The sequence below is a fragment of the Triturus cristatus genome, chromosome 10 (assembly GCF_964204655.1).
Source record: "Triturus cristatus chromosome 10, aTriCri1.1, whole genome shotgun sequence".
Taxonomy (NCBI): Eukaryota; Metazoa; Chordata; class Amphibia; order Caudata; family Salamandridae; genus Triturus; species Triturus cristatus.
In genome coordinates, this window is record NC_140593.1 from 420,443,018 (window position 1) to 420,458,483 (window position 15,466).

General features: G+C 47.2%; 2 long non-coding RNA genes across 3 annotated transcripts in view; one reads left to right on the forward strand and one right to left on the reverse strand.

The window, feature by feature from the left end:
* LOC146789552 (uncharacterized) overlaps positions 1-13,067 on the reverse strand; it is a 54,962-nt gene extending 41,895 nt beyond the window's left edge. For both annotated transcript variants that reach the window (XR_014969826.1, XR_014969825.1), the window contains exons 1-2: positions 12,947-13,067; positions 1,146-1,253 (exon numbers count right to left, since the gene is read on the reverse strand). This is a non-coding gene — a long non-coding RNA (uncharacterized LOC146789552). The remainder of the gene's footprint in view (positions 1-1,145; positions 1,254-12,946) is intronic.
* Positions 13,068-13,186: 119 nt separating this feature from the next.
* Positions 13,187-15,466, forward strand: part of LOC146789553 (uncharacterized) — a 56,854-nt gene continuing 54,574 nt past the window's right edge. The window contains exon 1 of the long non-coding RNA XR_014970119.1: positions 13,187-13,290. This is a non-coding gene — a long non-coding RNA (uncharacterized LOC146789553). The remainder of the gene's footprint in view (positions 13,291-15,466) is intronic.

Genomic DNA, 15,466 nt, shown 5'->3' on the forward strand with positions numbered 1-15,466 from the left:
GAAGGTGCAAGTGTGAGAGAAGCAGATAGCAAAAGAGAGACTTTCACAGTCAGGAATCAAACCTATTGTGGTTCAACAATTAAATATATCTTTATAAATAATGGCCAGGCCACCTCCTCTATTTAGTTCCCGATCTTGTCTTTGGATCAAATAGCCTGGAGGAAGTGCCTGGACCACTACCGGATCTAGTGAGTTGGTAAGCCATGTTTGAGAAACATGGCATCCGGGTCTTCTTCTTCCAGAATTAACCGGATTTCAAATACATGTTTGGGCATCGAGCGGCAGTTCAGCGTGCACATTTTGTAAGCTGTCTGGTGAGAAGGAACCTTTACTACTGAGACCTGGAGGTCTAGTTCAAAAGAGCATATACTACTCACAAAGGGTGGCACAATACTGTGATGGTATTCCTGTGCCACAGTCCCTCTGAAGTCATACAGCTGGGCTGCCGAACTAAACCTCATTTCTCTATCTTGTCTCAATTGAAAGTTACACTTGTAAAATATAACAAGGCAGCTCCAAGGATCACCTATCGGAAATACAATAGTGAAAAACGAAATTCCCTATATTTCACTATCAGGACATGTAAAATACCAGCACACGTACTACCTTTCAGATATTCTGAACCCTACTCACAACGGTAACCTTGGGTCTGACTTAAGGGTGACTTACATGTAAGAAAAAGGAAGGTTAGGGCCTGGCAAGTGGGTGCACCTGCCAAGTCGATAAGGCAGTTAACAACTGTGTGCGCAGACTTTGCAGTGACAGGTCTGAGACACATTTGAAAGGCTATTCATATGGGTGGCATAACCAGTGCTGCTGTCCACTAGTAGCATTTGGTTTACAGGCCCTTGACTCACCGGTGCACAATACTAGGGACTTACTAGCAAATCAAATATGCCAATCATGGCTACACCAATCAATAACATAATTGACATAGAGAGCATATGCATTGATTCGCAGTAGTAAAGTGCTTAGAGTCCTAAGCCAACACAATATGGGTCATAAACAGGAGGTAAAAAAGCAAAATGTCTGGGGGTAAACCTGCTAAAAATGCCAGGTCTAACAACCAAGGTTAAAGTTATTGGATAAAATTAAAGATGCAAAATGAAGCACTTTGGTGTTGAATTAAAGTGAACTGAGCATACCTTGCCCTTCTCTGTATTATCTGTGCCATCAGCCGGGCTCGCTCTATTTTGTAAATCAAGTCTTTTATCAATCACAGATTTTTTGCACAGATCTCCAGTATCCATTTTCTGTAAAAAAAAAAGAAAGGTTAGAAGATTGACACGAAGGAGTATAAAGTTTTTAAATTCCAATCAGTAGCTGGATTATATCTTAAAAATGAGTGCACAATTTGATGCTTTCAGATGATGATGAATGACGTAGTCAGTATGTAAGAACTATTGCAGAATAAGTTTGTATTCTACAGTGTTTTTCAAATTTTAAAATCTTTTTTATTTTTATTTGACAAGACAAGAAGTATAGACCGTACAAAACAGAGGAACAATCGCTTAATGGGGTATGAAGGTAAGGATAGGGTACATCACAATGCACTATGGATTAATATCATCAATAAAGTCAGTGACGTAATGTAATAAAAAAACATTGATTCATAGCATTCATTTATGCTGGAGAGGTATGAGGTGCTCTGAGGGTAGGGTATAGTGCAGAACAGCTAGAATACCCCAGAGTACTATTAAGATGTGGAAAAAGAAGTGAAGAAAAGAGATGAGAGGATAGCTAGGAGAGAGATAGCTAGAGAACAAAGAAGAAATATTGGAGGTAGGGGTGAAGGGATAGAAGAAGGTGTGAGGGTAGGAGAGGGAAAGGGGATTGGTGTGGGATGTAAGGAGAGAGGGGATGACATCTAAGGTAATGTTAGGTTAGTGATGTATGAATCTAGTTTTGGCCAGATTTTTTGTTTTTTCTTCAATGGGTTTTTCAGGTTGGCGTTTATAGAGTTATCAGCTCCCCTGGTGAAGTGGATCCATTCCCACCAGGGAAGTGCAGGACTGAAAGTTTGGAGAGGCCTTCCATTTACATAGAATGGCTTTGAGACCAGTTGAGACAAGGGTATTCCACAAGGTGCATTCTGATTTGTCCAGCCTAAGTTGTGTTTCTGAAGGGAAGATGCCAAGATCAATTGAGGCAAGGCCAGTAGTCTGGTTTATATTTAGGATTTGCAAGATGATATTGCCAAGTTCAAACCAGAACTTTTTCGAAAAGGTACCTTGAGTACCATATGTTGTATGCTTCCTGTCTCTTTTCCACAGCTGCAACATGTGTCTGAGTCACAGAGACCTAGTTTGATAGGTTTAGGGGGGGTCCAGTGGGTCATATAAGGAGTCCAAATCTATATTGAGGTAAGCAGAGTTTAATGTTGTTGGTCATGAAGTTAGGCAAGATAGAAGACCAATTTAGTGTCAAATTATGTGTATTGCTTGTATTGCATAAGATCAATTTCCATTTGCTCTGTATTGATTTGGTTAGAGATGAGGTTTTGGGTGTAAGGATAGAGTATAGTTTGGAAGCTATGTGCCCCCTTAGCTAAGGTCTTTATTGAGATGGAAAGAACAGGTGTTGCCGGGGTTTATCTCAGAAAATTCTGGCTTTGAGTTTTAGAAAGTGGTAAAGGTATATGTCCTAGTGTTCAAAATTGTGGATTTAATGTGTGAGAAGGGTAAATATTTGGTGTGTGATCCAAGGAACTCTTTTTTTTTTTTTTTTTTTTTTTAATTTTTATTGAACAATAAATCGGTTACAAGCATGGGCCTACAACCACCAGGGCCGGCCGCTAGATTCAGAAAGGATCATACATTAGTCAAGGCAGTAGTCGACTCCTGGGGCCCAGCCCCGTAAATGGCTCCGGATAGTTCGAAGGAAGCAGGAGACATAAATTTAACATAAATAACAACTAAAAACAAAAGGCGAGGCATAAGGGCAAAAAGCGTGGGTCAGGCTACACCCGGGGGACTCTACTTCGGACCTTCCAATAGCTATCAAGAGGAAGGAGTACTGATAGATCGGGGGGGGGGTCACGGGAGAGGAACATCTATATTCGATTATTACAAAAAGTTGCAAGGAACCATCAAGGGTCAGGGGGACAAGGCAATATCGGTATCCACTAGGGGGGGCGTACAGATACCCCCACGATACGCGTTCCATTGCCCCCAGATTCTACCCCATGCCCCGGGTTTACCACGGGCCACATACACAGTCTTCTCCCTGAACATACACCAGTCCATGTTCTCCTTCCATACTGACACGGTGGGAGGCCGCTGGGAGCCCCAAAGCTGCGCTATATCCCTCTTGGCAATCATGTTCCCCAGGGCCGCCCACCGAGTCTGAGCCGCGTTATAATCATTGGGCTCCCACACATTCAGGACACAGCGACGCACCTCCAGCAGCAGCGCAACTCCGGTGACTTGTCCCATGACCCCATGAACCCGACGCCAGTATTCCGCCACCTCGCGGCACTCCCAAAGGATATGGAGAAAGGTGGCACTGAGCCCACATCCCCGCTTACAGAGCCCATCTTCAGAAAATCCCATCGAGACCAAACGGGGACCCGTCACATACACCCGGTGGAGAATCTTTAGCTGGACCAGGCGGAGACGGGCTGGAATGGCTACTTCCTTGGGGGACGACAGTGCGGACTGCCAGTCCTCGTCGTCTAATTCCACCCCATCCCCCGTCCACGTCTCCCGAAGGCGCACCAAGAGGTCAGCCCGATTATTAATAAGTTTTTTATAAATTAAAGAGATAGTACTGTCGGGGACATGACCATCGAGTATGCGGTCCTCGAGGGGCGAAGAGGCAGGGATCTTGGTCCCCTCCCCAAAGACAGAGAGCAGGGCATGCCGAACCTGGGCGTATCGGAAGAACTCCCTTTCCGTGAGTTCGTATTCGCTCTGGAGCGCCGCGAAGGTCTTAACCGCGCCCTTCATCCATAAGTCTCCCACTCTACTAATACCAATCGTGTCCCAACGGTCAAACCCTTTCGTTGTCCAGAGGCTTCCCAGTCGGTCGGAGGCAAATAAAGGAGTAGCACATGTTAGTCGCTCACTCCAGCCCATGGCTACATTGGCCGCCTTCCAGATCCGTACCGCAATCTTAGTAGGGCCCGTCAGGGTCCGTCCAGCCGAGCGGGAGTAAAGCGCCCTGTTATAATTCCCGCCGGGAAGCAAGAATTTATCCATCTCATACGCCGGATTCAAGCCGGGCGCATACGTGGCATGGTTAATGGCCGATAACTGTGAGGCCCAATAATACCTGCGAATGTCGGGAAGCGCGATGCCCCCGTCGTACCAGGGGAGAGTAAGCTTGGCCAGGGCGATACGCGCCCGTCCGTCCCACACCAGTCTCCTCTGCAGGCTCTCCACCTCCCGAAAGTAAGCCACTGGAATGACATCGAAGGAGTTCTGAAGTGCATAGAGGAATCTGGGAAGGGACATCATTTTAAACAGTGCTGCCCGACCCAGCGGGGACAAGGGCAGCTTACACCACCGAGCCGTGTCCTCCCTCAAACGCCGAAGTGGAAGCAGGAGATTTTGCTCATAGCGAGCCACCGGGTCCAACGAGACGTATATCCCCAGGTATTTAAAGCCGGACAGAGATAATTGGATCGGAAGCCGGGGCGGCAAGAGAGGAGGGCCACCGGAGATAGGATAGACACAGGATTTAGACCAGTTAATCGTTAGACCCGAATTTCTCCCATAGGAAGTCAGAACATCAAAGAGAACGTTAAGCGACTGCCGCGGCGAGGTAAGATACAGGAGAATATCGTCCGCATATAACGAGACCCGATCCTCGAAGCCCGGGGCCCACCGGATCCCCCTGATCGAGGGCTCCCAGCGGAGCCAAGCAGCGAGTGGCTCCAGGGCGAGAGCAAAGAGCAGAGGGGACAACGGGCACCCCTGCCTCGTACCCCTACCGAGAGCGAAGGGCCGAGAGACCCGCCCATTAACCACCACCTGAGCCATGGGTCCCGTGTAGAGAAGCTTCACCCAGCCAAGAAATCCCTCCCCAAAGCCGAATTTGGTCAAGACAGCCCAGAGGAATGGCCACTCGATGGTGTCGAAGGCCATCGTGGCGTCTAAAGAAACCAGCACGGCCGGTTCGGAGAGGTACTCCGCCCTGGCGAGGGCGCCGTGAAGACGCCGCAAGTTAAGGGCGGTGTTGCGATGCGGGATGAAGCCGCATTGATCAGGATGAATCAGATCGCAGATGACGCTCAACAAACGATTGGCAAGGACTTTAGCCAGGATTTTAGGCTCTGCGTTTAGCAGTGAGATAGGCCTGTAGGAGGCACAGCGGTCCCGCGGCTTACCTTCCTTGGGGATCACGACTATCGTGGCCAGTCGCTGGTCGGCAGGAAGGGAACCTGCCTCAAGGGACTCCTGAAACATACGACGGAGGAAGGGCGCGAGTTTATCCGGGCGCAACTTATATAATTCGATAGGTAGACCGTTGGGACCCATAGCCTTGCCCGAGCGAAGGGATCGAATCGCAGTTGCTATTTCATCTACCGACAAGGGGGCATCCAGCTGCTCACGGTCTTCGACGGACAGGCCGGGCAAAGCAATATCCCTCAGTAGAAGGCAAGAGTCTTCCTCATCCCTATCAGTCACCGGGGAGTACACGGCCCGGAGGTGGTCGGCGAAACATTCCACAATCTCACCAGGCTCAGTCACACACACTCCATCCGAGACACGCAGCTCCGGGACCACACGATTCACTCTCTCCTTCTTGTCCAGCCACGCAATCAACTTTCCCGCCTTGTCCCCGGCGTCATACAATCGACCCTGCTGCTCCCTATACATAGTTTTGGCAGCGTCAGTGACAAGAGACCTGTATTCAAACTGTTTCAGGCTGAGGGCATGGAGCCCGTCCGGAGTGACACCCGCCTCCAAGGCCGACTCCAACCCCGAGATGTCAGTCTCCAGCTTCACCACTGCCTCACTCTTGAGCTTCTTAGCCACCACTATCTGGGAGAGGTCGTGTCCGCGGATTACGGTTTTAAAGACTTCCCACAGGGGCATTGGAGACGACACTGACCCCTCGTTTTCAAGGAAGTATTGGTCCATAGCCTTAACCAGGCTGTCGCGAGTCGTAGGGTCTCGCAGGTACCACGGGTTAATGGGAGCGATCCGCCCTGCAGACCGCGACTCGGTGTCAAAGAGCAGCCACAGCGGGGAATGATCGGAGATACCCCTCGCCAGGTGTCTGACCTCTCGAATTCGACCAGTCTGCGCCGCGGGCATAAGGAAATAGTCTAACCTAGAAAGACTCCCATGCGCCCCAGAGTGAAAGGTGTACTGACATTGGGTCGGATGCATTAATCGCCAACTATCCACCAGGCCGAAGGTCTCCAACAGCCCACCTAGCCATGCCTGGGCAGCGGGGAGGGCCCTGGGTGGGTGACGATCCAGGTCACCCGAAACCACCGAATTAAAGTCCCCGCCCATAAGCAAAAGACTGTCCGGAAGTTCAAGCAGCATTCGACCCAAGTCCGCGAAGGTGGAGTTCTGGAGGCCCGGGGGGACGTAAACTGAGACCAGGGCAAGGGGATGCCCCTCCCACCTCCCAGTCAGACACACATAGCGCCCTCTGTCATCTGAGACTACCCTGGTGATCTCCAACGGAAGTGAGGATCGCAGGAGAATGCCCACCCCCCTGGAACCAGTTGTGAAACCAGAATGAGCCACGAGGCGGTATCCCCCCCTGTTCATTGCATGGCAGACATTACCAACCAGATGCGTCTCCTGGATAAACACCACATCAGGAGTCAGACGACGCAAATACTGCAGTACTACACCCCGTTTGATACGGTCCCCCAACCCATTGACGTTCCATGACATCAGCCTCAACCCGTCCCCCCCCATCCCCTCCAATAGATCAAAGGTCCCCCAGCAAGCAGCACAGTTCCCGAAGTTGGACAAAAATCAATACCTCGCCCTGCAAACAGAAAACACACAGCAAAACAACCCCTCCTTCCCCCCCACCCCCCCCCAAATCCAACTCCCCCCACCCTGCACCCCTGTGGGCCAAAAAACCCCCCCAACTTGCAGTGTGCCTGTCGCCCAACTAACCCCATTCTACGAAAAGACCCCGGAGGAGGAAAGGGACCCGTCCCCGCCCGCCCCCCACACAGGTCCTAGCAAGACAAAATGAACCAAAGAAGTACAACCCAGCTGAACAGTGCAAAATGGCAAAATCAAGGACCAAAAGTCACTCCAAAGGGGACCCGTCACCGTTGGCACCTGCAGAGGGCCCGGGACGGCCACCTCTGTCCGGCAGCGAGTCCAGCCAGTCACTCACGGCCACAGGAGAGTCAAAAAAGGCAGTCCGATCCTCATGTTCCACTCGGAGTTTTGCAGGGTAGAGCATAGAGTACTTTAGGCCCAGTTCACGGAGACGACGTTTCACCCCCTGGAATCCCATCCGCTGTTTCTGGACCAGTTGGGTAAAGTCCGGATAAAAGTTAATGGATGAGTTCTCATGTCGAACCGGGCCATGGACACGTGAGGCCTGCAGAATCGCATCCCGGTCTCTGTAGTAAAACAGTTTGGCCACGATAGGCCTCGGGGGGGCCCCCGGCCGTGGCCGACCGCCCGGAACTCGATGGGCCCGCTCCACGGCAAAGAACTTACTTAAGCCAGCAGGGGTCAACTGTTGGAGGATGAGTTCCTCGACCAGGAGGTCAACCGGGCGGTTGTCGGAGGACTCCGGTACGCCTATGACACGGATGTTGTTGCGTCGGGCCCGTCCCTCGAAGTCCTCCAGCCGCCGGGCCATCTGATCGTTGACCACCTTGATGTCACCAAGCGCGGCCTGCAGGCCCGACACATCCGCACCAAGGGTGGAGGTCCGCGCATCGAGAGCCTGAACCCTCTCGTTTGTTTTGGAGAGATCCGCCCGAATTAAGGTGACATCAATTGCCACCGTGTCGATTTTACGGGCCAGGGCCTCGTATTGCGTGGCGATGGTTTCCCTGATGCCATCAATGGCGCCCATGATATCCTGTAGGGAAAGTTCCGGAGAGACGGACGTGCCACCACCGGCGGCGCCCGGGGGGGGGACCGGCCGCTCCAGGGGAACCTCCGCCCTGAGTGTAGCGGTCCATGTTGTTGGTCTGGACCGATCCCCCGCGGAGGGAGGCCTTAGTCTTACGCCCCTCGGGGCCCCCCTTGCCCCCCATGCGGTCACGGACACCGAGGGGGACCGCCGATCAAAAGTAGCAGAGGCACCGGCACCGGAGACTAGCGCCTCACCCGAGACCACAATATGGCGGTGCGGGGGGACCCAAGGCGATAGGCACTCTAGTGGCAGGTGGAGACAAAGCCTCGTGCAGAGGCCAAGGAAACACCCCGCCACCTCAAGCGCTCCGCCGGCCAGCCCCCTGAAGTCCGAAAGTGAAACCGAAAGTGGTCGAGCGGCCCCTGGCACCGCGCTGCAGCCGCTGTTGTTCAATTACGACACGGCTCCACGTTTCACCTTCGCCCCGGGCACCGCCGTCGGGTGGGTCCCAAAAGTTCTAACAACGATAACTCAGGATTCCCAGGTCCGATTCGATTTCTGAAAAGAGATACGTGCTCAGCCGGTCTTCATCTCCCAGATTCCATAAACCACATCAGGATATTATCAGGATAAATTCCGAGGAGCAGCAAGGGTCCGGGGAGCCCTGTGCTCACGCGACCATCTTGGATGCGCGCTAGGCTCCTCCTCCCCAAGGAACTCTTGTGCCCATTTCTCAAGAAATAGTGTCACTATTATGCCATAGTGAGGCCAGGAGGGAGAAATACATTTTTTAGGGAGTTTGTTGTCAATTTTCTGAAAGGCCTGAGGTGTGGAGAGAATGCATGAGCAGTGTTCCTTTCTTATTTTCTTAGTTGTGATAAGTGAAATGAGGAGAAGGGGTCCAGCAAGATTGTTTTCAATGGAAAGTCAAGGGGGAGGAGCGGTATTAGGTAGGGAGAACCCAAAGAATCCTTTTCTTGCTAAGTATGATTTTGGTATCTCTTATAGACTGTGAGGTTCAAAGCTCCATGTTTCTTTGGTAGTCTTAGTTTCTTTAGTGGAATTCTGGCTTTGTGTATCTCCATAGTAATGTGGTAAGCATTCTATCATATCTGCCAAAGAAAGTGTCTGAAAGATAGATTGGAGACATGCTAATCTGACTAGGGGAGTGATCATCAATTTAGTGGTTTCTGTACAGCCCCACAAGTGTTAAATCTGGATGACCATTTATCTAATAATATTTTATTTTTTTGTCAACTATTTTTATTGAAAGCACTGCTTCGTAGCACATCACAGAGTATGTCATATATTTCCTTACAGTATCATAGTAAAACACGACCTGCATCATTATTCACGACCTGTCTAGATACAGCATATTTGCAACGCTTTTTCAATATATTGAACTGCAGGATGATCTCCTGTAAGCATATTTGAACATGAACATTTCCCGCCCACCCCTCTTCCCTCCCGGCAGCTGGCAGCTATCCGTTTAGGCTTTATTTAGGCATTCAGATTGGATGATGTACCTGCTTCAGAGTTATGTGTGTGCGGTGGGGGGGGCTGTCGCTATCTTCGGCGCTGAGTACCTGTGCGTCAGGCACAGATGATTGCATCGGCGTTGTGTTGTCATTTTGTAGGGGTTCTGCAACCGTCACAACCATTTATCTAATATGTTTTGGTTAGGGTTACTTTTCATTATAATCAAAGGTTTCTCTGTGGTCCTGGCTGAATCAAATGTCCAGGTATTTTATTTCCTCAGGGGCCACTTTAAGAGTATAATCCTCGCTGACTGAGCTATTACAGTGGACATTTATGGGTAGGACTTCTGTTTTGTCTCTATCAAGGGAGAAACCTGAGACTCAGTGATGGTTGACATGATGTCAACCATCACTGCTTGAGTTGTGAAAAGAAGGATGTCGTCTGATTAAGCTGCCACTTTTCCTGGGCCACAGAAAAGGGGAAGCCAGGAATAGAGGGTTTCTCTCTAATTAGGTTTCGCCTGCACAGTGCCTGCACTGTGGTTGTGAAATCTATTGTATTTAATATATCTTAAAAGGGGGCTCTTACCAGTTCCCATTGCTGAATCACACAGTTTAGGTCCCATTCACTGACAAGATAAGATCTCTTACCACAGGAAAGGCAGACAGCTTCTAACAGTATGCTGGAATGCTTGTTTTTTATTACGTAGTTGTGTAAAGCAGATGCTTTAACCTTAGAACGTTTGTGGCATTTCCTATTCATGCCCCGGTATCTTTTTTTGACCGTTGTAGGCATTATCAGATTGATATTTTCAACGTAATCTATTTGATCATTATGATCAAATTCTAAATGTTATAATAAACTTGCACGTTAAAAATAAAGTTAATATGCAAGAGATATGCTATATTTTACTACTAAACAGGCAGCTACAAGTACTGTTTACAGAGACGTGCATCTGTTAGCAATTATCCTTATCGTAACTGCAGTCTGACTTCCATTGTGACCTAAAGAAGCTCTGTGGCTATGTATCTGTTTCAGTGTGCATCTGTTAGCAATTATCCTTATCTTAACTGCAGTTTCACTTCAATTCCGACCAACAAAAAGCCCTGTGCCTTTGTTTATGTTTTGGCGTGTATCTGTTATGAATTATGTTGATGGTAACTGCAGAATTACTGTTATTCCAACAGTCAAACTTAAAAATGATATTATAAAACCACGGAGCACTTTATTTGACTAATAGTAAACATTGTATGTTATTAATATTACGGTACAGCGTTTTTAGTTTCTTTTTCTGTAGACGTTGTCAGGGTTTGTGTTGTAGGTAGATTAGATAGGCATCAGGACACGTCTTCAGGTTGTAAGATAGATTTATTAAGATAGCACAGCAGAGATAAAGCACTTCGCTAGCTGACCAGACCATCAACTGCCAAGACTAGAACATTCACATACCAGATAGAACACTCATAGGTAGTGAGAGAGGTTGAGGAGACATAAACACAAAGAATGGACTACTGACCCCAAGTAGCCATAACCAAGCAAGCACATATATACAACATATCTTCTTCCTTTACAGAAAACACAATAAACGCTTCAAACACCCAACAAAAGCTTAAAGCATGAAAAAGGAAAAGCAAGAAAACATAAAACATGTAGGAGGTCAACGACCTCTTGGACTTCCAGATGATGAAAGCAAAGAGCAGGATAAGAAGAGGATCACAATGAGAATCATGACGAATATCACGATGACATGACCACCTTCTTCCCTTCGATTGACGAAAAACAAAAAGAAACAGTCTACTCTCAACAATCCGTCTTTGTGGCCATCAAAAACGGGAAGAGACAGCTTACGCACTCCAATCAGTTTTTCGTCTGTCGCGGCTTACTGCACACAGTTGAAGATATAAAAGTTTAACCAAAGCCTCACATGCTCAATAGTTCTGGAAGAATGCTCCCAAAGAAAAATCTCAGCCAGATTTCTTGCAGTCTAAAATGACGCTCTGGTACTTTCCTTGGGTTAAAGGCCTCACGATGTAGTTCGGGCCTCTACATTAGACTTAAAATTAAATTTCTTTGTTGACAAATTGTCTCAGTACTAAGGGCTAAAAAGCCCGGCTCTAATCGCGGAACATTTGTCCCGGTAGAAAGAACCTCCATGTCACGATTTTGTCTTGTGGTACTGGAACTCTAGTCGTCACAACTCTAGGTCGTGAACTCTCCTGGTCAAATGACGCATTTTTCCTTTCTTCTCCTATCCCGGTACTGATTTTATGACATCTGTTGTCTCCCGCTAGATAGGTTGGAACTTTAGTTCTCTCATTTTTTCCCCTTTTCCTTTTCTTCGACTCAACGGTTCTGGGACATCCTTTGTCCTCTCGCGGTTTCTGGTTTCGCCGGTCCTGGGACTACCATTGTCCTCTCCCGGTCGTGGTCCAAGGGTCACTTCCTCAGTCTTTTTCTTGTTTCGCCGGTCCTGGGACTACCATTGTCCTCTCCCGGTCGTGATCCAAGGCTCACTTCTTCAAACTTACTTTTACCAGAAACAGGGTAAGAGTTGCAATATCTTCCTCCGAAGAAAATATTGAGATAGGAATTTCCTATCTACATTTCACCCCTTCACATTTTACAAACATACAATACCTTTGAAAGGTGACACCTTTTCTTATGACTTTAAGTCCTAATTTCTACTTCTTTTTTTTTTTTATCTGCCACACCTGCTTTTGAACTTCTCTCTGTGAACGCTGGAATTAAAGAATTACACTCTCCAAAAGTTGATGGTGGTTGATGTAGGTACTCCTTTTTGCGCTTCTTCGCCACTTTACTAAAAATATGTGCTGTTGAATGTCACCATCAACACGATTTACTGTTCCAGTTCTTAACAAACAAGGTTTTAGATCTCTAACGCTGTTCTGACTTTTACTCTTACTGCCCTATACTTATTCCAGCCTACCAATGTAGATCAAAAAAACAATTCAGCCATAGGTTTTACTATATCCAAGGATTATTTCTATGTCACACTCCTGCTGCCAAATGAAAATTACAAGCCATAATGTGAAACACAAACTACATCCTTCGAAAATCCACCAGGTGGCACTGTCGTAAATGGATTCACACCTTAAAAATCGGTTCATCTGTGCTTCCATATAACGTTTTGTCTTATGGCTAGTCTTAGATCTGGAAAAACAACATGACAAAAATTGCTGATGCTCGAGAGAGTGACGACTATCACACCTGTGATCCATTGACATCGACTCATCTGTCACTTTGATTCACGGCTGGTCATTGCGCTGGGAGGGCAATAGAAAGAGTAATGCAGCGTAGATTGCTGATGCCCTGGAGTGACCACTATCACGCCTGTAATCTTTTAAGCAAAACACACACACCTAAACGGAACTGCCAGTGCTTCCGATAATGCCAACAAAAAAAAATAACACTGCCTGCGTTCTCTCACCTTTTGACTTTCCGGTGTGTTTTACTTGATCCTCGGTGAGATCATGAAAGATTGCCTGGTTGCGTAGTGTCCCGTAAATCCCATCACCATGGGAACGAAACGAAAGCCATGGAGAGAACCAGTAAAGAGATAGCAATAAGATGGCTTCCTGACGTTGCGTGGTGGCGTACCACGTTAAACGGAGTTGACCAAATGACGCGCTGAAAAACGTCTCTGACGCTGGGCGTTCTAAAAGTTTGACGAAGTCGAAGAGGCAACCTCTCCGCCAGTACCCCCTGAAGTTCTGCGATGTCATCATTCAGAAGAAGTCAACCATATGGGAAGGATCTGTCCGAACAACACCGGTAGGACGCAGACTTAGAAAGGCCAGTCTAAAGATTATCCACGCTTTATGATAGCATGCCTCAGCTACTCAAATCGTACTCCGTTCTAGACATATGCTCCGTGCTCGGTTCCAGACATACATTGGCTTAATTTAATCCCAAAAATCGTTTTGGAGCAGCGCTTGGTTTAACAAATGACAGTTTCTAAATAAACATACACGCTTCACGTTTGCTACCATTGACATGTCACCTAGTGTCAATGTGATGAGCTCTTAGTTGCGCTTATGCAGGAAGTGTCCCTTATACCTGTCAAGTCGTCTTGACTCAGGGTTGGCAGCAAATGGAGTAGTTTGGCAGGTTGCTTGATAATTCTTGTTTCTTTGGCCGATTTTTCACACGTTATGCAGATTACCAATTTCTTTCAACATTCATTAGGTTTACAATTCTTTCACAAAGCAGGTTTCTTTAGGCTTACAGGACAACAGAGGTGTCCAGTTTCTTTTCCAATTTTCCTCGCGAATTTCTTCCTGCTTTTTTTTATATTTAAAATAACTTGCGGCAGTTTTCTTCTTTTCTTGGTGATTCTGTCGGTTTCTTCTTATTTTGGAAGAAAACTTCATCCATTCAGCAGGTTTCTTTTAGATTTGCGGCATACCAGATGTATCTTGTTTACTTTTACAGTTACTTTCAGCCGCAGATGGATGACAAGGTGTTTTGGGTTCTTGATGCGAAGTGTTTCTCGTGCTGCGCTGTGCTTCTGCCTTGGTCTGGTCAGTCAATTTGTCGCCAAAATGTTGTAAGTAGATTAGATAGGCATCAGGACACGTCTTCAGGTTGTAAGATAGATTTATTAAGATAGCACAGCAGAGATAAAGCACTTCGCTAGCTGACCAGACCATCAACTGCCAAGACTAGAACATTCACATACCAGATAGAACACTCATAGGTAGTGAGAGAGGTTGAGGAGACATAAACACAAAGAATGGACTACTGACCCCAAGTAGCCATAACCAAGCAAGCACATATATACAACAGTTTGTATTCCATTTTGCCAGTGGACATGAGCAGAGATGCTGGAGTCATGTAAGGTGTGGCTGGAAGTAAATCACAGTGCATATGCACTTTTTAGAGCTAACGATGGTGAGCACCGGCATGATCCTGGCTATTTAAAGCTGGTGTTATTACGTTCGAGGATTTTTAGATTTCTTTTCTGTTGACGTTGTTTGGGTTTGTTTTCCGCTTTGCCAGCAGACATGGGCAGAGATGCTAAAGTCATGTAAGGTGTGGCTGGAAGTAAATTGCTGTGCATATGCATTTGTTTCGCCTCCAGCTTTTTAGAGCTAACCAATGGTGAGAACTGGCAGGACCCGGGCCAATTAAAGCGGGTGTTATTAAAAAATACATTAGAGCAATTTTAGTTTCTTTTTCTTTTGACATTGTCGGGGTTTGTTTTCCTTTTTGCCAGCGGACATTGGCAGAGATGCTGGAGTCATGTAAGGTGGGGCTGGAAGTAAATCGCAGTGCATATGCACTTTTTAGAGCTAACTACGGTGAGCACTGGCAGGGCCCAGGCAAATTAAAGCTGGTGTTATTAAAAAATACTTTAGAACATTTTTAGTTTCCTTTTCTGTTGACGTTGTCGGGTTTGTTTTCTGTTTTACCAGCAGACATGGAGAGAGATGCTGGAGTCATGTAAGGTGTGGCTGGAAGTAAATCGCAGTGCATATGCACTTGTTTCGGCACCAGCTCTTTAGAGCTAACGATGGGGAGCACCGTCAGGACCCAGGCCAATTAAATCAGGTGTTATTAAAAAATATGTTAGAGCATGTTTAGTTTCTTAGTCTGTTGACGTTGTTGGGGTTTGTTTTCCGTTTTGCCAGCGGACATGGGCAGAGATGCTGGAGTCATGTAAGGTGTGGCTGGAAGTAAATTATAGTGCATATGCAGTTGTTTCGGCACCAGCTTTTTAGAGCTAACAATGGTGAGCACCGGCAGGACCTGGCCCAATTAAAGCTGTGTCTTTTGGTGTGATTAATACAACTATACCAAACAGTCAAATTTAAAAATAATATTAAAAACCCACGGAGCATTTTTTTAAACTAATATTAAGCATTGCGTGTTATTAAAAAATACGGTAGGTCATTCATATTTTCCTTTTCTGTTGACGTTGTTGGGGTTTGTTTTCCGTTTTGCTACC